The following is a 25231-nucleotide window of genomic DNA, read 5'->3' on the forward strand; positions in this document are numbered from 1 at the left end:
TCAAGGCAGCAGACAGCACCCCTGCACTACCAGGCTATAATTCAGTCCATACCTTCCGGCCCCAGAATTTGGATCGAAGCTCCAAAGGTGGTGGTGTTTCCATATTCATAAAGGATGCGCACACCTCCAGACTGGTAGCCCAACATGACGCATCAGAGATACTTCAGGTGCAGCTAACATTGGGTAAGGCAGCAATTCAGGTCGTAGCTTGCTATAGGTCCCCAACCACAACCCAAGAATCACACTCCACATTCCTAAGCACCCTGGAGAATATTAGGGTCCAAGTAGAGGCAATAATAAGTACCAGTCTGCAGGTAAAATCCACAAAACTTTAATAAAAACAAAGAGTAAGCACTTTCACTGTATATTCCTACCACTTCTTCAGATTGAATACTAAAGAACACCAGAGTCATTTAAATAGCACATCAATAAAACACTCAGCACATCAATTAAGCATACAATGGTTAAAGTGCCAGTGCATTCCTTATTCTCTTTTCGACTACTGTGTTTTTCAGATATTAGGGTCCATCCTAACACTTTCATACTGGGCAACTTCAACTACCCCTCCATTAATTGGGAAAACTACTCATGTACCAATACACTTGCCCAACGTTTCCTGGAATTCATTAATTCTAATGCCCTGGACCAGCTCATTCTTACCCCCACTAGAGGTAGCAACATCCTTGACCTGGTCATTACTAACATGGATGACTGTTGCTCTGTACCAATAGTCAACTCCTCCCTGGTTAGATCCGACCACAAACTAATCACCTAGGAAATCCCCCCCCACAAAGGTAACCACCATGAAAAACTTCTCCAAAGCTAACTTTGGGCTCCTAAAAACTGAGGTGGCTAACTTCACGACACCCATGCAATTGGAGAACAGCTACATGACCAGCGAATCATACAGTAATGCCCTGTACGAACACGTACACAAATGCATGGATCTCGCCATACCCAATAGAACCAAGACACTCTCCTCCAAAAAAAGGAAGCCAATCTGGTGGTCTCCTGCCATAAACAAACTCTACAACAGAAGGAGGAAACTGATGAGAAATAAGGTGAAATCCCAAGACTGGAAAAACTCCCTTATCAGCCTCAACAAAAAGTTGAGATCCCTCAACAAATCCTCTAAAGCTAACTACGAATACAGAATTGCAGCAGATAGTAAAGACAACCCCAAGGCCTTCTATAGTTAAGTAAAGAATCTCCATGGCAATACCCAGATATGCTTGGAGGTGTTGCACAATGACACCTCCTATACTGAGCCAACAGATATTCCCAATATACTGGCTGCACAGGTTAAAACAGCACTGTCCAAGGCCAAGAATACAGCTTCTATGGGACCTGACAATATCCCTGGTTGTGTTCTACATGAACTACAGAGTGAACTGGCACCTCACCTGTGTGCCCTGTTCAATCACAGCCTCACCTTAAACTTTGTCCCTACCGAATGGCGCACTGCTACAGTCATTTCTCTCCATAAAGGAGGAGCTACTACAGACCCTGGGAACTATCGCCCCATTAGCCTGACAAGTCTGATATGCAAAGCTATGGAACACATCATCATGGACCTAATAAACAAAGATATAGGGAACCTCCAAACTCTGGATCCCACACAGTTTGGTTTTGTGAAGGGTAGATCATGCCTGCTCAACCTGGTTGCCTTCTTTGAGTCAGTCACCAGAGCTGTGGATGACGGCAAGGTAGTTCATACAGCCTACCTTGATCTAGCTAAGGCCTTTGATACCATTCCCCACTCAGGAATCATAGAAAAACTCACTAAGCTAGGCATCAACCCCTATATCACTAGGTGGGTTGCAAACTGGCTCATAGATAGAACCCACAGTGTGAAAGTAGCTGACTCCAAGTCAGACTGTCAACCAGTCACGAGTGGAGTCCCACAGAGTTCGGTCCTGGGTCCTCTCCTGTTTGGTATCTACTTCTCTGAAGTTCAGGCCAACACAAAGGAACTGTGGCTGACAAAGTTCGCAGACGATTGCAAATTGGGAGCCATAATTAACTCCCCAAGTGATGTTGACATCCTACAGAAAAGCCTCACTGAGACCAATGACTGGTGTCAGAACCATGGCCTTAAGCTCAATGCCAAAAAAATGTGTCATCATCCCCTTTGGGAAAAACTCAGTTCCCATGAATTACCACATCGATGGTAGTCCACTGAACTCAGAAGGCGTCATAAGAGATCTCGGAAGACAGGTTGACAGCAAGTCCTTCTATGTGGCACATCTCATTACCAAGGATTTTGCATCCAGTAAGAAAGAAGTCATTGTCTCCCTCTACCCTTCCCTCATTAGGCCAATCATCGAGTACAATGCCCCATTTGGTCTGTACCTCACTAGACACCTACAACAACTGGAGAGGCTGCAAAAATACCTCACAAAGAGGATCTTAGGCCTTAAACACTTGTCCTATATGGACAGACTCAAAAAACTCCAACTATTCTCTGTCTCATATCGCCTACTTAGAGGCGATCTCTGCTTGACTTACAAAGCCATGTCTGACCCAACTCTATTAGAAATGCTACATCTAAAGAAATCCCAATCCCTCCACACGACACACACCAGAGAACTCAACCTCATTACCACAATCAACAGAACAAGCTCGAGGGACAGGTTCATAACCCAGAGACTGCCCATGCTATGGAATAGCCTTCCCATACATGTCAAGCAGAGTGCCTCACTGGCCCTCTTCAAGAGAAATCTTGATGAGTGGATGGGAAATAGAAAATTCACCCCAGGGATCACTCCAGTGGCTCTACTTGACAGAGGCACTGGGAACTAAGGTTGGGTGGCACAATGCCACGGTAATCCTATGGGCTAGGCTTGTAAAGGCTCTAGGGCCATTAGCCTAGTACACACCTATGAACCTATTTTATTTTACTTTATTATATTATATTTGATTTTAAATTTGTTAACCAGGTTGGTGGGTTGGTCCAGGGATATTTTTCAGCCAGAATGCCGAGCAGAGGCAAAACAAAGCCAACAGTTTGGTAGCATTAATTATTATACAGTGAGACAATATTTATTTATTTGTTTGTTTGTTTCCATTTGTTGACTGGGTGAGACTGAATGGGCAAGTTCCCCCTTTTCAGCAGTTTCTGGGGATAAAAAATCCATACAGACGTTTGATGATGATGAGAAACTCAACAACACATGATTAAAGGGGTCTATATCACGTTATCGAAACCCCATATCATCAAACACTAGAAGACTGACACATATAGCGCGAACTATGGTAAGGGCGAACTACAAAACCATGAAACGTGAAATAATGTCTAAGTGTCATGGTTGGCCCGTCTGTGGTATAGCTCCGTAAGGTAAGTGAGCGATAGTTACGGACCTTAGGGTTAGGGTGCGGGTTAAGGTAAGTGCATAGATAGGTAATGTATGTAAGGTTTAGTGTAGGGTTAGAAGTAGGGTTTTGTTAACTGTATGTGTGTGGATTATTTGTTTTGTTTGAGTATATGTCTGTAGGGTAAGTGTGCGATAGTTACTGACCTTAGGGTTAGGGTGCAGGTTAAGGTAAGTGCATAGATAGTAACGTATGTAAGGTTTAGTGTAGGGTTAGAAGCAGGGTTTGGTTTGTGTATGCATGTGTTTTATTTATTTTGTTGGGTATGTAGTATGTAGTGCATGGCGGTGGTGGACGACTATGATGGTTCGAGATTTGGAAATTCGTGGTTTAGGGTTTTCGGCGTATTTGCGGTTCGGGCTATGTGTGTTGGTGTTGTGGTGTTCCATGATACTGGTTTTCGATAACGTAATATAGACCCAATTAAAGGCATTAAAGTAAGACAACATTACAATAAATTACCTAAGCTCCAAAATAATAAACAAAAATGACAAAATCAGTAAAGACTGCAATAAAAGGCAATAGCAGTACTTTGTATCAGGACTATATTATAATGAATTTGCATAAGTGTAAAGCTGCCTGGAAGCCAGCAAAGAAGAAATCTGGAGAAAGTAAGAGAAAATAAACTAGAAAAGGATGAAGATCCTTGCAGCTATTTAGCAAAAAGCAATTTGGGTTTCATCTTTGTTACAGGAGATGGCTTCCAGTAATTTAGAAGAAAAAATAAATAAAATGTATTCAGAAATGTTTAAAATAAGTGAGGCAGTGCAAGAATATATAATGTCAAATGAAAAAATGAATAGAAGACACTAAACAGCTATTTAGATGAGCAGATAAAACTGTAAAAATCAGGCTAAATAGGAGGCTTCTCAAGAAGAACTGTTCAACAATAGTACTTCTTCTTCTTTCGGCTTTTTTCCTGGTTAGGGGTCGCCACAGAGGATCATCTGTCTGCTCATGATTGGCAGTGGAGTTTTACGGTGTTGAGTTGCCAGCCCGGCGCCCAACCTTCCACAGAAGGCACACACACGCACACAATCACACCTAGGGCCAATTTGGAGTGTTCAATCCACCTACTGCATATCTTTGGGATGTGGGAGGAAACCGGAGCACCCGGAGGAAACCCACGCGACCACAGGGAGGACATGCAGACTCCGCACAGAAGGCACCCCAGCCGAGAATCAAACCGGAGAACCTCTTGCTGTGAGACAGCAACACTAACCACTGCACCACCGTGGCCACCCTTGTTCAACAATAGTACTACAGCTGAGAAATAGGAAGGAATAGACAGCATTAATTTTATAAAAGTACAAATAGGCAACTGGACTGGTATTCAACAGTAGGATTTGTTAATTGATAGGACACACTGTATGTATGATTTAAATCTGGCCGTGAGAAAAAGCCAAGGTTACACTGTGTTTATGCTCCAAATCTGGGTATGTGAAGAAGCCAGGACCTTTCATACCATCAGAAAGAGCTGCTCCTGACAAAACTGTGGCACAAGGATAAAATATTTTCAACTCAGGATACCAGAGTGTTTATGGAAAAGTATCTTTTGCTCAATACCAGGCAGAAGAGAAGTTCGTTTATCACTGCAATCAGAGGATGTTGAGAGGCAAGGGTGTGATTCAAATTGCTATAACCAGCTGTCTTTAGAATATTTTTTTCTGGAGGATCAAAGACATTTTTTGGATGCAGAACAGGCTAAGGAGGACATAAAAAAGTTTATGCTGCAAACAGCAAGCTGAAGGGGACCCTGCTTCTCATTCTTCTGAGAACAGCAAAGCCCATAAAGATAAATTGCCAGTGAAACATTTTTCATTCTTCCAAAGGAAAATGACTGAGTGACAGCAAAAAGCACATCAGCCAACTAGAAAAATCAAGAGTACTTTGGATTTGAAACGCAAACAGGGGGTTGGGTGATTGAAATGATGAGGAAGAAGACTGGTAATAATGTGACATTACAAAATAAATGGAAAAATGTAAAATGTCATTTCCATAAGATGCAGTTTAAATATGAGAACTGTACTTTTGCAATAAGTGGCTAAAAAGACTGGAAGTTTGTTGACTGTGACATGTCAATGGGAGGACTATAAAACACGATTCCTACATTAAAGTTTAGAGGAATGATGGCTGGACTGAATATGTAAAGTAAAAAAATATTTTTCTTAATGATATATGTATAATACATTTCTAGAAGTAAATTGTAAATGAGTTCTGTATAGTATGCAGAAGTATTTTATATGTGAGGTAGGGGGGTCTTAGTGACTGCTGTTTATACTAGTAGTGTTAAAGTAAGACTGTGCTTTTTCTTGACTGTAATGTATCTGGGGTTTATACTGTAACAATACATAAGCTGAATATAAGCAGTATAATGATGTGATCTTGGGCTACCAGAGGATGTAAAAGTGTATTGATCATATTATATGCATATTAAATTATAATAATTTCTCTAGTAATTTTACAGGTGGACATATGTACTAAATGTTCTTTGTTTATGCTGCAGAAAAGGGGGGGTGTGGGAGGCTGGCATAATGGTTAAGATATTTCCTTTACAGACAGAAGGTGCAGAGTTTGATTCTCACATGGGGTAATTGGCTAGGCTTAATATGACCCACAAGGTCAGTTAGCCTAGTAATAATCTATGAACCTATGACATTTTTCTTTTTCTAAGCAAACAGGCTAGAATATGGAAAGCATAAAAAATGGTAGTGTCCCAGCACTGGAACGTAACTATTTCATGCATCTGTAGAGCTAGCAGCAGTTTTTTTTCACTATAAAAGGCCTGTAGTTGGAGATGGTCTATTTACTGGAATAGGCAATTAAGCAGGAAATGACCGAACCAGGAACTCTTGAAACATTTGTATAAGACAACCAAAAATCACAACTACTGCCTATTTGGAACAGTCAAAGAAAACTTGTAAATACATGAAAAACAGGTTCTGTATGTAACCACAAGTGAGTCCAAGTGAACTAAAGGAAAATATTAATAGCATAAGATTTTGTACTGCACAGGCATAAATTTTATTCAACATTCAAATGTTCAAGATGAAACACAGTTCACTCAATCTGTCTGCACATGCTCAAAAAATCCAAGGCCTATCAGAGATGCCAGCTCACTTGCAACCAGGTGCTGCATGTATACAATTGTTCTGATGAAGTCCGTTACTATTTTAAGGTCAAAAGTGCTTAAACGAATGTTGAATAAAATTAGCGTGTGTACAATACAAATGCTTGTTCTACTAATAATTTCCTGAAATCCACTTCTTAGACTAGCTTGTGATTATGTACAGGATCAGTTCCAATAACTATTTCAGATCAAACACCAATAAAGGCTAAAAAAAAAAGATGTGGGATAATGAAGTAAAAATGAAACACTGGTACTTTCCTACTTATTTGTTAAAAAGAGAGGAATTTAAGGAATGGATGGTAGAAATGATTCAATAGTTATCGGGGAAGACACACATTTCATAGGTTCAAAGGTGTGTACTAGGCTAATGGCCCTGGAGCCTTTACAAGCCTAGCCCATAGGATTACCCTGGCATCATGCCACTCGTTAAACATTTCCTGAACTAAATGATGCCATGTCCTATGAATGTCTGAATCTGTAGTGTTCCGATATCAGCAAGACTGCTAGAAGGACAGTGGGCACTTCTCATAAGCAGGACTAAAGTCAGTTACTGCAGACCCCCCCCCCCCCCCGCCTTTGGGACCACAATACACAATACAGTTTACATGCAAATTAGAGCAAAACAAGTCTCCCAATTATAATGTACCGATAAAAAAACATGGTTCTCAATTTATGGTCAGTTATAAAAGGTATCATTCTTATAAACAGTCTTATGTAAACACAAGGCTAAAACTAATACAATTAAAAATGTAAAACCTAATTGCACTTAGACAAGCATGATTTGGAACTGGCTTTCATTATAACAGTTAAAAAGTATGTCCTTAAATTTAAAATAAAAGCAGTGATTTCTTTAGAAGGGAGAGATAATAAATGGTATAAACATGAAAATGGAGTTTAAAAACATGTTAGAAATAAGAGAGAAAGTGGTATGTGAAAGAAGTAATAAGAATTAGTTTTAAAAACATGTTAGAAATAAGAGAGAAAGTGGTATGTGAAAGAAGTAATAAGAATTACTTAGCTGGGTTGTCAAAAGCTAAAGTATTGAAGAAGGGTAATCTTACTGAAGAAGAAGAGCAAGCCCAGAGGGCTAAGGGGAAAAAAGGACTATTTGGATAATACACATGAGTTTAGAAAAGTTGCTGTTAAGCAAGTATTTTGATAACAACCCCAGTGTACAAAAACTATTAGCACAATGACTTACACAACATAAAACAGAAACTGTTGTCATCAAACCTGGGATACTATTACAGCAAAAATAACTACAGAACATATAGGAGTATTATAGGCATTTCAGAAAATCTATGAAAATTTGTGTAAAACAGATGACTATGAAAACTAAAAAAACATAAATGGATATATTTATGGAAGGCTTTACTTTGCCAAGGTTATAGGAAACTGAGGCTCAAAAATTAAGAGCTAAGATAGGAAGGGATGAGGAAAAAAATGATGATATGTAATCAATTAACAGGGAAGTGTACAGAAACAGATGGTATTTCTGTAGAAGTTTGGAAGTGAGGAGGGAAGAAAGTGATACAGATCTATATGATTTTGTTCAGCAATAGTTTTAAAAAAGGGACAGTACCAGCATATTGGAAGAAAGCTGTGGCGGCAGTATTACCTAAAGAGGGTAAAGACCTATCAGACCCAGCTTCATATAGACCCATTTTAATTTTAAACTGTGATTACAGAATGTTGTTGTTGTTTGTCTTTCGGCTTTTCCCGGTTAGGGGTTGCCACAGCGGAACTCCGGTCCGCTAATGATTGGCAGTAGATTTTCATGAACGCCAAGGTGCCAGCTCAACGTTCAACCTTCAATGAAGGCACACCCATTTACGCATGTCTTTCGAACACCCACCCAACCGTGGGGAGGACATCCAGACTCCACACAGAAGGCACTCTCCGCACTCCAGCCGAGAATCAAATGGGAGAACCTCTTGCTGTAAGACAACAATGCTACCGCTGCACCACCGCGGATAAACTGTGATTACAGAATGTTCATATCTATATTAGCTAAGAGAATTTATAAGACATTGCCAAAACTGACAGATATGGATCAGTGTGGTTTTATGGAGGGGAGGCAAACATCTGACAACATTAATGAAACAACGATCTAGACAGAAGCAATGTGTAAGAGGATGCTACTATTGTTGGTGAGTTTTAATACAGAGAAGGCATTTGATGGAGTCAGCTGGAATTTTGAGTAGGGCACTTGCAGTATTTGTACTCTCTGATAGAATAATCAGGTTAAGCAGGAAGATTTATGACATGAAGATAAAACAAATCCTATATCAGTAAACTGTGTACGCTTACATGACTTGCTTTAACAATATGCACATTTATGGGGGCATGATGTGATAAATAATTTAGGTACATGGATTAAAAATGATTCTATTATGGCAGATAAGAATATGTGGAAAGAGACTAAAAAACAGATAATTCAAAATGTGAGAAGTTCTTGATTATGGATATGGATAGAAAGGCTACAAGCAGTAAAAATGTTTCTCATCGCTTTAGTATTGTATACAGGTCAGGCATGTTTTTATCAACCAGACAAGACATTGTGGAACATGATTAATAAAGAACTGAATTAATTTTTTTTTTTTTTTGGAGTAAGAGGGCAAGAGTCATGTGAGATATGTTGTTTTTCCCCAAAGAACAAATGGTTTAGGATTACCAAATCTGAATGGATACAACATAGTTAAGGCTAATATACGCTGAAGTCGGGGGGGGGGGTAATTTACAAAATAAGGACAGAGAGTGTTGGATTTGGGATGTAGGCCTTTTAAAAAGACAGCAACCATACAGAATATTAAATTATATTTATGTAGAAAGTATTTTAAGAACTAAGCCAACATGGGAATGGTGAAAGGACATTTCAACAGTAGGGATAACTGTAAGTTGGGAAAGAAAAAATAGGCAAGAGGGGGCTGGAATGTATGGAGGAAATAAGCAAAGGAACCTAAGGAGGGAAATGTAATAGATGGGGATGAAGCCAAGCAGGAGTTTGCTCTGCAGGTTAGAAACTACTTTTCCTACCAATAATTGATAACAGAGTACAGGCAAAGAGAAAGGGATAGGGGAGTGCTAAGTGAAAGTCCATTTCTGGTCGGGTTTCTAATGGAGTCTAGAACAGAAACTGCTGTTAGAAAAGACATAATTAGTAGGGCATGTAAGATAATGGAAGACAGCAATAAGAATGAATCCAAATGGATTAGAAAAGACTGGGAAGACAGAACTAAAAGACGCTATAGAAAGGAACAGTCGGAGGACATTTGTATGGCTCTCAAGTAGGCAAAAAAGTCTTGAAGGTTTAGAATTTTTGCATGGAAGTCTTTGCACAGGTATTGTTATACCTCAAGTGGGCTTCATATAATCTTTCCTCGGGCAGGTAGCAAATATTACAGGTGTGATGGGAAAGAGGGGGATAACTGAGAACATGTTTTCGGGAATGTAACAAGTTAGTAGATTTAAACATAAAATTCTTACACAGTACTTTGTTAGAAATGTTGGGGGAGCAAATGGCTGTACTAAAGGAAATTATTCTTTTGAGCTAGGATATAGAAACTGAATTGCTTTGACATACTAAGGCCCTACAAACTGTAATGCTGTTAGCTGCCAAGAAAGCAATTACTGGAAAATGGAAATAAAAATCTAAACCAACCATAACTGAAGTACTGAATATTGTAAAGAAGATAAAACAATTGGAATTGGGATCTTTAGAAAAGGGAAGAAGCAAATTACATGGAAATAAATGGAATTTATGTGAACAATAAAACAGAATAATGTTCAGGAATAGGATTGAAATCTAAGGGAAGCCAGGACTTGAGCAATTTATGTAATGTTGCAGTGAATAATTGTTAAAAAAGAAATCAAGATAAGGTACTTTTCCATTAATGGGGCAGCAGGAGAAATGCACGGTTGATGTGAAGTCATTGCTGGTTATTCTTTTGTGGTTTTAAGCAGGTGTTCATCATCACAGTTTTATTCATTTCCTGACATGTATCCCTCAATGTGCGCACACTGGAACATGTCTTGAAAAGAGTAAATGAAGATGGGGACAAACCGTTAACGGGCCAGCAGCCAAAATGTGCGGTTCATGGAACATGTCTTGAAAACGGTAAATGAAGATGGGGACACACCATTAACTGGCCAGCAGCCAAAATGTGCTGTTCATGTCAACTCAGTTCTGTTCTTTTTTCTGTTTTTCATTTTGTCTTCCTTGTGAGAATGTTACTGCTTTGGGTAATTTTCCGTTATCAGGGCAACAGTTCTAATGAGCACTTGGAATGTTTTATTATAATATTTGTCCAGATTCCTTGCACTAGACAGTTGAGAAGTATACTTACATCTATATAGCTGCATGGCTCGCTTTTAGAAGGGTTACACTTGTGCAAAGGGGTAGTTGCTGATACCCTGCAGTTATGACTTTCAAGTAACTATGTTAGATTTGTTTCAGTTTATGGCCTGTTGTATGGAACTGCGTACAAAACACTGAAAATAGCTGGTGTAAAGTGCTTGCTGTGTAAGTGAATTATAAACATATTGTAGCATTGTGCTCTCTGATATGAGGATTTTCCTTACGTGTTGAGGCTGGGAGTGCCTACTTTCTTTTTCCTCCAGCAAAAAAGGGTTAACAGAATAAGTGTTTGGTATTGCCACTCTTGCCGTAAATCTAGCCATGCATAGCGCAAAAAGTCTGCAATATTTCCTTTTTACACCGCACCGTCTTGGAAGACGACGATTCATGTTATGTTGCACCCTCCGTATTGGCAGACAGGCTACTTTTATAAAGCAAAAGTAAATGGCATTTCTGTGGTGGAATTTTGGATGGCATTGCATTTTTTCTAACATCACACACAGTTTGAAGATTGAGAGGTATGTAGGCGTAGAACTGAAGAGTTTTGTCAAAACAGTATCTTAAACTAGTAAGTCATATTATCCATAAATGCCTTGTGTTTTGACATCTTTTTTCTGCTAAATGACACAAAAACTATCGTTGCCAAACCAAAAGGTGCAGACTTCTTTTTGCATGATGTGTGTGTTTGACCGCGTATACTGTTACTCATTTGTATCCTCAATAGTTTTTGGCTGTCACTCAGTTGACTTCTGCCACCCCAGCACAGTTTGGGGAAGGTGCTTTCTAAAAGGAAATATCAACACAATCTGGATAAAGGCTGAAATAATTGGACAAGTAAACAAGGGCAAAATTAACACACCAATGCCATACATGTCACGTCCCTGGCTTTGTCTCAAAATTTGTTTTGTTTTGTTTTGCCCCTTCAAAAACTGGCAATTTTGGGAGAAAATGGGATTAATTCTCCTTCAGTAATAATTACACTTCTCAAGTTAGTGAGTTAGCTTATACTTTTTTTCAGGTTTTCATGGTAATGGTACTTTATTAGTATCACCGATTTTCCCAGTTCATTTCATAAGGAAAAAAAAATCTGAGTCATCAATCACTTCTCCGAAACTGCAGGAAGACACGTTTGTAGATCGCAGATGAAGAAACATTTCATTTTTAACAAGAAGCAGTGATTTCAGTGGACCTTTTACTCTCTCCTAATAAGACATTTCAAGCACTCATTAGAACTGTTGCCCCGATAATGGAAAAGCACCCTGCTTTGCTCATATGTCAGTACTGCTTATTGCATAGTTACGCTGTGCTTCCAATTTCATCTTTGTTGGGAAAGTACTACTCAGTTTTCAGGGAAACTCAGGGCTGCTTATCTCACTGTTGGATTCTGTTTTTAATTTCGGCTTTGTTGTTGGAGGGTTACTCATTTCGTGGCAAGTCACTGCTGCTTACACAGACAGTTCTACCAATATTAAATGTTACTTGCAGGATGATGCCTCCAGTATCTGGATAGCCTAATCAATGAGTTGTGAGAAGACTAGAGCAGCACAGACATAGGCTGCTTCATTCTGACAGCCAAGGTCCCAGTGCATGTTTAAATCTTTAAATAACAGTAACTCTTCAGCAGTGTTGTCTGAGTACCATTAGTTTACAAGCCAGGTCAGGCTTAATATAATTTAGTTTAATTAATCCCACGCTTTGTGCTTATTACTGTGTCACTAGGACTCAGAGCAGTAGTGCATTCATCCCAGATATAGGAGTAGAGTAGGTATTAGCTGAGATTTATGTGTGTTATGGAAAAAAATGCTACTCCTCCAGCCGTTTACACACAGTGCCATTTCTGTATCAGGTATAGCCTGGGATATTGATTTTCTAAGATGGCTATATACTATTTAAGCCACATCTAAGAACTTACTAGTACATGTGGTTTACAATCTGGAATTTTGTAACAAATGTTTCTTGTGTGAAGAATCATAATCCTGTTTTTTCAACACATTAAATTATGACTTAAGACAATGTAAACATACATTAATATAAAAGAAACACCATATTAACATGTTTACAGTTGCTTACATTATACATTGCATGTTTTTTATAACTATCTTCAGTCCAGCATTACATAAATTGCTCAATTCCTGTCTTTCCTTAAATCTCACTTCTCCTCCTGAACATTATTCTGCATGTATTATTCACACAATTTCCATTTATTTCTATGCATAATCTGCTCCTTACCTTTCCTAAAGCTCCACCTCCAGTTCTTTTAGTTTTGTTACAACGCTCAATACTTCAAATACAGTTGGTTAAGACTTTAATTTTCATTTTCTAGTTACTCCTGTTTTGGCAGTCACCAGAATTAAACTTAAAGTATTACTAGATCTTGTGTCCCAGCTCAAAAGAATCATTTCCTTAATTATACCTATTTGCTCACCCAGTATTCCTAACAGAGTACTCTGTAGGGAATTTTTAAAATCTGCCAACTCATTATACTCCCAGAACATATGTTCCCAGTTAACTGTTTCTTCCCCATCACACCTCCAACATTTGCCATCCAGACGAAAATTTCTTTGAAGTCTGCTTGGGGCATAAAAATACCTATGCAAACACTTCCAAGCAAAAATTCTATCTAAACCTTCTAGGCTTTGTTGTATATTTGGGAAGCATACATATGACCTTCCATTGTTCCCTTGTAAATTGTTTATCCAATTTCTCTTCCCAGTCATTTCTAAGCTCTTCTGATTTACTCTTACACTTAATGTTCAATATTTTATATGCCCTACTGATTATCCATTTTTTAACAGCAGCTTCTGTTCTAGATTCAACTAAAACTTTACCAGAGCAGGTCTTTCACTTAGGATTCCCCTATCTCTTTCTCTTTGCCTATACTCCAATATCATTCCCTGGTAGGGAAGGCATTTTCTAGCATGTAATCCAAATGTCTTCATGGCCTCATCCTTTTGTTTTACCTTTCCCACTCTAGTTTCCAATACTTTGGTTCCTTTGCCGGTTTTCTCCAGTAAATTCCAGCCTCCTCTTGCCTATTCTGTGTACCCCTATATGCAGTCATCCCTATCACCAAAATGATCTTTCTCCATTCTTGTGTTGGTGTAGTTCTTAGAATACTTTCTGCTACTTTATGAATAAAACATAGTCTCTCTCACTTTTAATTTCTCCAAATCTTTTGGGTTTCTAATACCATGATGGGAATGGACCCCATTCCAAAGCAAATTATGATTAAAGTTGATGAAATTAGCATTGTTTCAATGTCAGCCAAAAGTGCTCTTCACAGCACCCGCAATGTGCCCAGTAATGACTCCTTCTGCAATTTCTATGGAGTTACATGGATTGTTAACATATCTAAATATGATTGTAGATTCTTTTTATAAGACCCGTTGCTCCTACTACTACTGGAACTATCTGGGTATCTTCCACATTGCTCTAGTTTCTGCCTGTAAATCTTGATATTTTATGATATAACAAAAAAAGCAAGCCAAATGGCTCAAAAACTTGTAAACAGTAATAAAAATAAAGAAAGCGAGCCACCAAGACAGTATTTGCGTGAAACACTAGTTTATTTAACATTAAACACTGTCAAAGTAAAACCAACTAAGCGTTTTCGCCAAGAAACATGAATTGGCTTCATCAGAGTCACTCAATTATGATGCAACTTCCTTTATATACTCTAATTACTTAAGCAACTATTCATGGTTTTGCTTGCATCAATGAAATTACCCTGAGTAAACTTAAATGCATACTTCCCCTGAATATATAATATACACAATAACATGCTGTAAACCACAATAATAAGTACATTCAAGATAAAAATATTAGTAATAGTACTAATAATGAACATAATAATATAAAACATACTTAAACTTAAAAATTCAAAACATAGTTGATCTGTTTGTTGCAGTCAGATAAGTGTTTTCATGGTACAGTTAAAATTAAACCTCTGCGGCCCTTTGCTTCAAAAAGGGAGCTATTGAACAATAATCATTTAAACCTGGCTTGCAACAAGCATTTAGTCTCAGTTGCAATTTAGTTCCTCTGGTTTCTAATTCATCACCCCCCACCCCTAGAGTCACTCTGTACTCTATCAATGACAAAGAATAAAAATCTCTTGTAGTTGGGACATTCTAGATTGTGAACATGTAAAGCATTGTTCATTTTTTTTATTTTTAATGTCTCTAAGGTGCTCAGTCATGCGATCCTGTAGCCTTCTTTTGGTCTTGCCTACGTAGAAACCAGGGCATGATAAGAATGTAGCTAAATAAACCACCATAGTGGTACATGCCTCTCAAGTGTACCTCATTATGAGGAACATACCTCACTTGGGGTCTTAAAAAGTTCATGTTCCTCGAAGTTCCACATTGAAACGGTCTGTAACACATTCAGTTTTGGGAATTTTTTAAGTGAAATCCATGGTAAATAGGAATAAATCATATTAATTCATTAAAGGATCTTCTTTATAAGTAAAATCAGCATATGTTAACCAAGGCAAGCAGAGGTTTAATTATTATGTTACGTAGTACTATTACTAATATTTTTATCTTGAATGTACTTATTATTGTGGTTTACAGCATGTTATTGTGTATATTATATATTCAGGGGAAGTATGCCTTTAAGGTTAGTCAGGGTAATTTCACTGATGCAAGCAAAATCATGAATAGTTGCTTAAGTAATTAGAGTATATAAAGGAAGTTGCATCATAATTGAGTGACTCTGATGAAGCCAATTCATGTTTCTTGGCAAAAGCGCTTAGTTGGTTTTACTTTGACAGTGTTTAATGTTAAACAAACTAGTGTTTCATGCAAATACTGCCTTGGTGGCTCGCTTTTTTATTTTTATTACCATTTACAAGTTTTGGAGCCATTTGGCTTGTTTGTTTGTTATATTTTATTTATTTTGAGCTCAGTGGCTTTTTTTGCGAGGAAACACTTTTTTATAGCATTATTTTGGTTCGAAGTAATTATGGAAACCTTGCTGGTTCAACTTAACCAGTCTATTCAGAGATTATCTTCTGTAGTAATGGAAGGAAGATTGACAAGCGTATCTACCAATACCCTGACTGACTCACAAGCTGAACTGTTTACTCTGCATTCCCCATTGGCCCAGGAATCAGCGAGGACCACCCCTGCAACTATGAGGCTAGATAGAGTGAATACAGACCTGAATGAATGGTTTACAGCGCTTGAAGCAGATTTTTTTCAATAAAAATGCTATTTCCAATCAAGGAATGTCATTAAAAATGCAGTTAAGTACCTTTGAAAAGCTGTGTAGAAAGTACAGGACACTTCAGCTAGACAACGTGTTTTTAAACAAATCAGTTGCTCTCAAACAAGTTCCCAAAGGCTTACGAGTCTGGAAACTGCCTTTGGGGATTGAGGAGGGGTCTCTGCTTTTTGAGAACTTGTGGATATCAGTATCAGAAATAACAACAGTAAGCTGGCTCTTTTGCAAAATGAGATTTCAGTTTTAAATCAAAGTATTATTTCAGATTTACTTTTTGAGCAATACAAATTTAAGTATGAGATTGTTCTTAAAGACATTAATAACTTTGTAAAAGAGAACAGTTTGAGAAAGCAACATAAGTTTGACAGAAACAGGGCTGACTATTCAAATAATCAAGCATATATAGGGAGAAAACAGCTCCAGAGAAATGTGTATGAGAATAGCCTTCAAACTAATGAAAATATTCAGAACAACAGTTCTGATGATGAAAGGAAGCTTGACAATACCAGGGGGAATAATGATTATTCTTTTCAGGAGGGTCAACAACTAAGGAGGTCCGAGAAACTGAAAAATCAAGGGAAATGGACCCCCTGGGGCAGGTAGAACTACAATGTTCAGAGCAACAGGAACAGCAATTATTTCAACAGGGGACAACAGCAGGAGTGGAGGAGAGACTTTCATTGACTGAATTATTTAACACAACTGCTATGTCTGACCAAGACTCATTGAATGTAGTTGTAAATGATTGTTCTGATGTTGCAATGGAATGTAATATTTTGGAAAGTGATGGTTTATATATTTACAATTACAGTGATGTCACTGTTAGTGAAGGACATTTCAACTTGTTTAAAAAAGGGATATTTTTTGTACCTAACTATAAGACTGACATTGCAAATGTTTTGATTAACTTAAAACTGTATACTAGAAAATTGAATCCCAGTTTATATTTCAAAAACAGTAATGTAGGCTTGGACAAGAACTTGGTTGCCAAATGTAAGAGCACATTCATCCCCCCAGTCACCCACCTATATCGTCCTTTGAGAAATTATGTGAACAACAATTTAGAAAAATAGTCAAAGAGACCAAATATAACACTAACAATCTCACAAGAGATGAAGCCATTATTTTTAATGAATTGACAGAAACAAGATGTATTGTGTAATGAAACCAGACAAGGGTGGAGGGGTAGTCATTATGTCTCATACAGATTACAGTTCCAAAATGTTTGAAATATTGAATGACACCACAACTTATAGCAGGACTTCAAGAAATGCTGCTGATAGAGCTTATACCAGAATTGATGTTTTTTTTATTTGATGCTCTATTTCAAAATGAAGTAGAAATTGTGGAAATAAAATATTTAACAGTTGAGAAACCAAGAACATCAGTAATCTTTAGAATACCAAAGATTCATAAAAATGTGTACAACTCCCCCCCCCCCCTTAGGCCGATAGTAGCAGCCCGAGGTTCTAAAACTGAACCAATAGCAGCATATATAGATAAATGGGCAAGTTTAGTGGTAAGTGAGGCACAGCATATACTCAAAAGACTCATGGCACTGTTTGGAATTATTAAGACAAATAAATACAGAGAACTTGGATTTTTGTTTCCTAACTGTGGACATGGTCAACTTGTTTTCAGTAATCCCCCACAATGAAGGGTTAGATTTCTTCTGGGAAAGTTTGATGGGTAGCAAATCAATAGATCAATCCATGGTCAATTTATTAGTTGGACTCATGGAAGTGGTCTTGACCAATAACTTAATGATTTTTTGAAGGTGAACTCTATCATCAGGAATCAGGAGAGGCTATGGGGCCAAATGTGCCCCTAGCTTTGCGAATCTGGTTCTCCTAGAATGGGAAAGAAAATATGTCTTTTCCTCTGCCTTTATGGCCAATGTATTGTTGTATGTGAGGTTCCTGGATGACATACTAATTTTATGGCGAGGAGAGGAACATATGATGAACGATTTTGTAAAATACATCAACGGCACAACCACTTTCCTTGAGTTCACATATAAATGGCACTGTGATAAGATAGAATATTTAGATATTGAGTTGACTAAGGACATTGCTGGGGGCACCTTGGCCAGTAGCATCCACAGAAAGGAAACATATTTCAATATGTTACTACGCTACAACAGTTGCCACCCCTTCCATCAGAGGAAGGGTATAATTAAAGGGCAAATGGTCAGGTTATCTAGGCTCATTAATGACGATGAAGCATTTAAAAAAAGAGATCTATACATTAATTGGAATGTTCCAAAATAGAGGCTACCCCTTAAGTCTTCTGTTGAAAGTGAAGAGAGAAGTTATGCTTAAAAGAAATACTATATTTAAGCCTATTTTGAAAGAAGGTATAAATATTAATAGAACCAACACGGCCAAGCTAGACAGCAATGTTCTGGTATTACAATACAATACAAAAACATCAAACATGGTATCAAGTGTTAATAATATATGGGAAACTCATTTTGACAAAGAAATGAAGGAACAGTTGGGGCATAAACCTAAGGTTGTGTACAGTAGAGGGCATAATATAAAGAATATTCTTGAAAGTATCAACAGAAAACAAGGCAAGCACAGGTCATTGATGTACAAATGTGGTGCTTGCAAGACCTGTAAAAATATAAATGATGGTACGAATGTCTTTATAGGAAGTTTTGAATGTACTATAGGATGCCCGGGAAGGTGCAACTGCAACACCACTATGGTGGTTTATTTAGCTACATGCTTATCATGCCCTGGTTTCTACATAGGCAAGACCAAAAGAAGGCTATGGGATCGCATTACTGAGCACCTTTATAGACATTAAAAATAAAACAATTAACAATGCTTTATATGTTCACACTCTAGAATGTCCCAACTACAAGAGATTTTTATTCTTTGTCATTGATAGAGTACAGAGTGACTCTAGGGGTGGGGGATGATGAATTAGAATTAGAAGCCAGAGAAACTAAATGGCAACTGAGACTAAATGCTTGTTGCAAGCCAGGTTTAAATGATTACTGTTCAATAGCTCCCTTTTTGAAGCAAAGGGCAGCAGAGGTTTAATTTTAAGTGTACTGTGAAAACACTTATCTGACTGCAACAAACAGATCAACTATGTTTTGAATTTTTAAGTTTATTTTTAAGTATGTTTTATATTATTATGTTCATTATTAGTACTATTACAAATATTTTTATCTTGAATGTACTTACTATTGTGGTTTACAGCATGTTATTGTGTACATTACATATTCAGGGGATGTATGCCTTTAAGTTTAGTCAGGGTAATTTCATTGATGCAAGCAAAATCATGAATAGTTGCTTAAGTAATTAGAGAGTATATAAAGGAAGTTGCATCATAATTGAGTGACTCTGATGAAGCCAATTCATGTTTCTTGGTGAAAGCGCTTAGTTGGTTTTACTTTGACAGTGTTTAATGTTAAATAAACTAGTGTTTCACGCAAATACTGCCTTGGTGGCTCGCTTTTTTATTTTTATTACTGTTTACAAGTTTTTGATATTTTATGACTTTGTGTGTCTCTGTACACAAACTTCTGACTTTTTGGGTTTCATTGACATTTTGCAGTCTATTTCTTTCATTGATCTTAATATGTCTATCTATCTCTATTAAATCAAGCAGCTCTTCTCTTTGCTCATTTTCTTCTTAACTAAGGGCACATTCTTTGTTCTCCATTTCCTGTTGGCATTCTATAGGGAGTTGTATATCATTTTCATGTGGCACATTCTCTTCAATTTCATCCTGTGTCATCCGTTGATCTGACATATGGGAACTCACTGGTCTATCACTCCCCAACATTGACTGCGCCAGACTTGACACAGTTTCCTGCTTCTTGCCTAACTGTCCCGCTTCAAATGAACGTTTATAGTGGTTTCCTGTGGAAGACTCCAAAATATCTTCATATGGCAATTGCCCAGTTGCTTTCCGTTCCACTGGTTTCACCTTAATTTGGATGTCTATTGCTCAATCCTACTGTGGTGCTTTCTGAGTTAGATTTTCTACACTGAATCCTTCACTTCTTAGATACTCCATAACCTTAGTTTCTATTTCTTTAACTTCTCCATTATTAATCTTCTTTGCTATTTTTCCTCTTTGTTCTTATTTTTCCTATTATAAAGTTTCCCATGTCTAGATTCCTTTGTCTGTATTTTTCTTCAAATATCTTTGGTGCTGCTCTTTTTGTATTGATTCATTTTGTTTTCTCCTTTGTATAAGTATTAGACCATGTTAAATCTCTTTTTCTTTCCCATGTCCATATTTCTTCTTCAGATGTCTCCTGATCTTCTTGTTTCTCCTTACTTTGGGGACTCATTCCATCATGCTGTGATGTAATTTGTGTTAGACCTTCTACACCAAATCCTTCACCTCACAGGCGTTCCATAACTTCAGCTTCTATTTTTAACTTCTACTTTACAAATCTTTTCTACATTCCCTCTTTCTGATATTATATTTTTATTGTGAAATTTTTCATATCTGGATGCCTTTGCCTGTATTTCTCTTTGAATATCTTTGGGGATGCATTTTTTGTATTGATTAATTTAGCTTTCGACTTTGCATAAATATTGCACCATATCAAATGACTCTCTTTCCCATGCCCATATCTCTTTTTTATGCTTTTCAAAAATCTCTAGGTTTTGTTGTTTATATTTTTGCACTTCCTTAGATGCTTATTTTTCCAAACAGGTCAAAGTTTATTGGTCTATATAATGTTTTTCAGAAATCTGTTGTATTAATGAACACAATTTTTTTTTATTTGGGGCTTCTGACAGTTTTTCTTGTGGAAGTATTTTTCTTTCCTCTAATTTCTCTTTTAATCTTTTTGTATATCTTGTGTCTGGAAATTCTGGGCTTTTTGCATAAAAGCAACAATACATAATTTATTTCTTATCCTCAGTAGTCCACTCTATTGCCTTTAAGGCTCTTCTTGGCCTATCAGTTTTTGTGGACTGCTACTTCCTTTTACAATGGGGGGGCATCCTCCCCCTGGGCCTGGCCTAGCCCCATTGTAGAAATGTTTCTGTATTTTGAGGATTCTACACTGTCATTTTTTTCCATTCCTGGCACCAGTGTACCTACCAGGATTGGGCACGTTTTTATCCTGGTTCCTGTGCACCCAGCTTTTTTTTTTATTTTGACCTACTTCTGTCCATGATATATGCTATATAAAATACAGCTTCTATTTTTTTAACTTCTACTTTACAAATCTTTTCTTCATTTCCTCTTTGTGATATTATCTTTTATTGTGAAATTTTCTATATCTGGATGCCTTTGCCTGTATTTCTCTTTAACTGTCTTTGGGGCTGCCTTTTTTGTATTGATTAATTTAGCTTTCAAGCTTACATAAATATTGCAGCATATCTCTCTCTTTCCCATGTTCATATCTCTTTTTTATGCTTTTCAAAAATTTCTACGTTTTGTTGTTTATATTTTTGCACTTCCTCAGATGATTCTTTTTCCAAACAGGTCAAAGTTTCATGGTGTATATAATGTTTTTCACAGATCTGTTGTATTAATGAACACAATTTTTTTATATGAGGCTTCTGACAGTTTTCCTTGTGGAATTATTTTTCTTTCCTCTAATTTCTCTCTTAATCTTTCTGTATATCTTGTGTGTGGAAATTCTGGGCTTTTTGCATAATAGCAACAATACATAATTTCTTTCTTATCCTCAGTAGTCCACTCTATCGCCTTTATCGCTCTACTTTGGCCTATCAGTTTTTGTGATTTTTGTGGGCTGCTACTTCCTTCTACAACAGGGGGGCATCCTCCCCCTGGGCCTAGCCTAGCCCCATTGTAGAAATGTTTCTGTATTTTGAGGATTTTACACTGTCATTTTTTCCAGTCCTGGCACCAGTGTACCTACCAGGATTGGGCATTTTTTATCCTGGGTCTTGTGCACCCAGCTGTCTTTTTTTTTTTATTTTGACCTACTTCTTTCCATGATATATGCTATATAAAATACAGTCTATATATCAGTTTTGTTTTGGTGAGATTTTGTAAAAAAACAGGGTCCACCTTGTGAAAGTACTCACCAAGACTTGAGGATGAATTCAATTTCAGCAGTACTACTCTCTTTTGCTTGCTAACTTATCATTTCTCCATTTGGACCCCTATATGTTGTATGGCTGTTGTTATTCTCCTTAAGGATCTGCAGACAAAATCCTACTCTCTCCTTGTTTCTTGAATTTATCCCCTGCTTCATCATTATTATCCCTTTTTACTTTGAATTACAATTTTCTGCTTGTGTTATATATATGAGCCTGAAATGTGTAGCTCTAAAATATCCCTTCAAATCAGGTAATCATAAACCTATTTGTTCTATTTGAAGGATCAACCTATCTCACTTAACCCTTGCCCTCTTCCCCTCCCAGATAAATTCCTTCAATCCCTTATTAATTATTCTCCCAACTTTTCCTCTAGTTGATAAAATATGCCTGACCTTTTTAGAAAGTTAGAGGACTAAACATTTTCAATACTTGTATCTTACTATTTATATCCATAAACAAAAGCTTCATGTTTTCTCAGTTTTTGTAATATATTCTGTTTAGTCTCCTCCCACATATCATTAGTTGCCATAACGGAAGGCTTTTTAATCTACACTCCTAAGTACTTCATCTTAACATGTCCCATAATGTTGGTATTGCTGATCAAATTCAAGTGTGGGTATACAATTTACAGCTATAGCCATTGTTTTACCTTCATTAATCTTATATCCCAAAAAGACTTGAAACTGTCTCAAAATCTTCCACAACACTGAGATGTCCTTTTTCTGGACTTATCAGGTACAAAATAATATCATCTGCAAATAAAGCTAACCTTTTTTGAGTACCATACCAGTTATAGCCTTGAATTTCTGGGTCCCTTATTTTCTTTGCCAGTGGCTCTAAATATAAATCAGATAAAGTGGAAAGAGGACACCAGAGGAACCCTCCCACTTTAATTCTTGACTCCGATTCTTCATATATTATCCTAATTAACCTTATTCTTGTATCAGGGAATGCAAATACCTCCATTGACCTACTCATAAAATCCCAGCTTACTCTGTCAAATGCTTTCTCTGCATCAAGACCCACCAATAACAGTGCTATTTCTTACATTCTGCTTCCCTCTGGATCATCATTGTTCTAGTAGTTTTCTCAAATGTTTGCCTCCCTTCCACAAAACCACAATGATCCATCTCTATCAATTTTGGCAATATCTTTCCCATTCTTTTAACCATTAACACTATATAATCATGATTTAAAATTGAAATGGATCTATATGAAGATGGGTCTTTACCATCTTTAGGTATTACAGCCACCACAGCTTTATTCAAAGATGTTGGTGCTTCCTCTCCTTTAAAAAATACTGTTAAAATCTTCCAGAGCTTTAAAATTTCCTTCCCTTCTAAATTCCAAACTTTCACAGGAATATCATCTGTTCCTGGAGACGTCCCTGAAGATTGATTATACATCATTATTTTTATTTCATCTCCTCTATCTTAACTGTTAATTGTTGAGCCTCATCTACCTCTAACATTGGCACACTTAAGTCTTCCATAAATATTTCCATTTGTCTTTCTTGATTTCTACATTCCTTTACTTTTTCCCCATAAAATATCAGAAATATCTTTAATACCGCTACAAGATTTCTGATTATTTTTCTTGTTAAAGGCTCTCTAAGTTTGGCAACAACCCTTTCTACTTTCTGTTGCTTAAGTCATTGTGCTAAAAGTTTTTGGCTCTGGAGTTATCAAAAACTAGTTGCTTAGCAGCAATCTTTCTAAACTCATGCATATTACACTCCCTTATTTTTTAGCACTTTGCATGTGTACCTATTCTTATTCTGTGAGATTCCCCTTACTCTGAAATACTTTAACCTTTGTCTGTCCCTCTAAATAATTCCTATTACTTCTTAAGTATATCTCTTTGCTTTTATTTCTATCCTATTTTTAAACTACATTTTCAGTTAGCCCACTCACTAACTATACCTTCTGAAGAAATTTCTGTCTTTCCTACAAATTCTTAAGTAATTTCCACTACCCATTCCTTAAATTCCTCTCTTTTTAACAGGTATGTGGGAAAGCGCCTGTGTCTCACTTTTACTTCATTACCATACATTTTTATTATAATTTTTTTGGTACATGATCTGAAATAGTTATTGAATATCTGTCAAAGCTTTCAATTAAATATACTGTTCCTATGAAATATAATTGGGGAATAATGTGTACATTCTCTCTCATCATCTTCTTTCGGCTGTTCCCGTTAGGGATTGCCACAGCGGATCATCTGTTTCCATTTATTCCTGTCCTCTGCATCATGCTCTTTCACACCAACTTCCTGCATGTCCTCTCTCACCACATCCATAAACCTTATCTTAGGCCTTCCTCTTTTCCTCTTACCTGGCAGCTCCATCCTTAGCATCCTTTTCCCAATATACCCAGCATCCCTCCTCAGCACATGTTCAAACCAAAGCAATCTCGCCTCTCTTGTTTTGTCTCCAAACTGTCCAACCTAGCTGACCCTCTAATATACTGATTCCTAATCCTGTCCATCCTAGTCACACCTAGTGCAAATCTTAACATCTTTAACTCTGCCACATCCAGCTCTGACTCCTGCTTTTTTGTCAGTGCCACCGTCTCCAACCCATAAACAGAGCTGGTCTCTTTACCCTCTTGTAGACCTTCTCTTTCACTCTAACTGGTACCCGTCTGTCACAAATCACTCCTGACACTCTTCTCCACCCATTCCACCCTGCCTGTACTCTCTTCTTCACTTCCCTTCCACACTCACCATTACTCTGAACTGTTGAGCCCAAGTACTAAAACTCATCCACCTTTACCAACTCTACTCCCTGCATCCTCACCATTCCTCTACCCTCCCTCTCATTTACACACATATATTCTGTTTTAGCCCTGCTGACCTTCATTCCTTTCCTCTCTAAAGCATATCTCCACCTCTCCAGGGTCTCCTCAACCTGTCCCCTACTCTCACTACATATCACAATGTCATCTGCAAACATCACAGTCCACAGGGACCTCCTGAATGATCTCATCTGTCAACCTGTCCATCACCACTGCAAATAAGAAAGGGCTCAGAGCTGATCCCTGATGTAATCCCACCTCCACCTTAAACGTATCTGTCACTCCCACCACAGTCCTC

At 37.5% G+C, this 25231-nt stretch overlaps 1 protein-coding gene across 1 annotated transcript in view; it reads right to left on the bottom strand.

Moving 5' to 3' along the window:
* LOC122806268 (LHFPL tetraspan subfamily member 5 protein-like) overlaps nucleotides 1–25231 on the bottom strand; it is a 155210-nt gene that overhangs the window by 67659 nt on the left and 62320 nt on the right. The gene's annotated exons all lie outside the window — the stretch shown is intronic.

Source organism: Protopterus annectens, chromosome 7.part0 (assembly GCF_019279795.1).
Source record: "Protopterus annectens isolate FY-2018-M chromosome 7.part0, PAN1.0, whole genome shotgun sequence".
NCBI classification, from domain to species: domain Eukaryota; kingdom Metazoa; phylum Chordata; order Ceratodontiformes; family Protopteridae; genus Protopterus; species Protopterus annectens.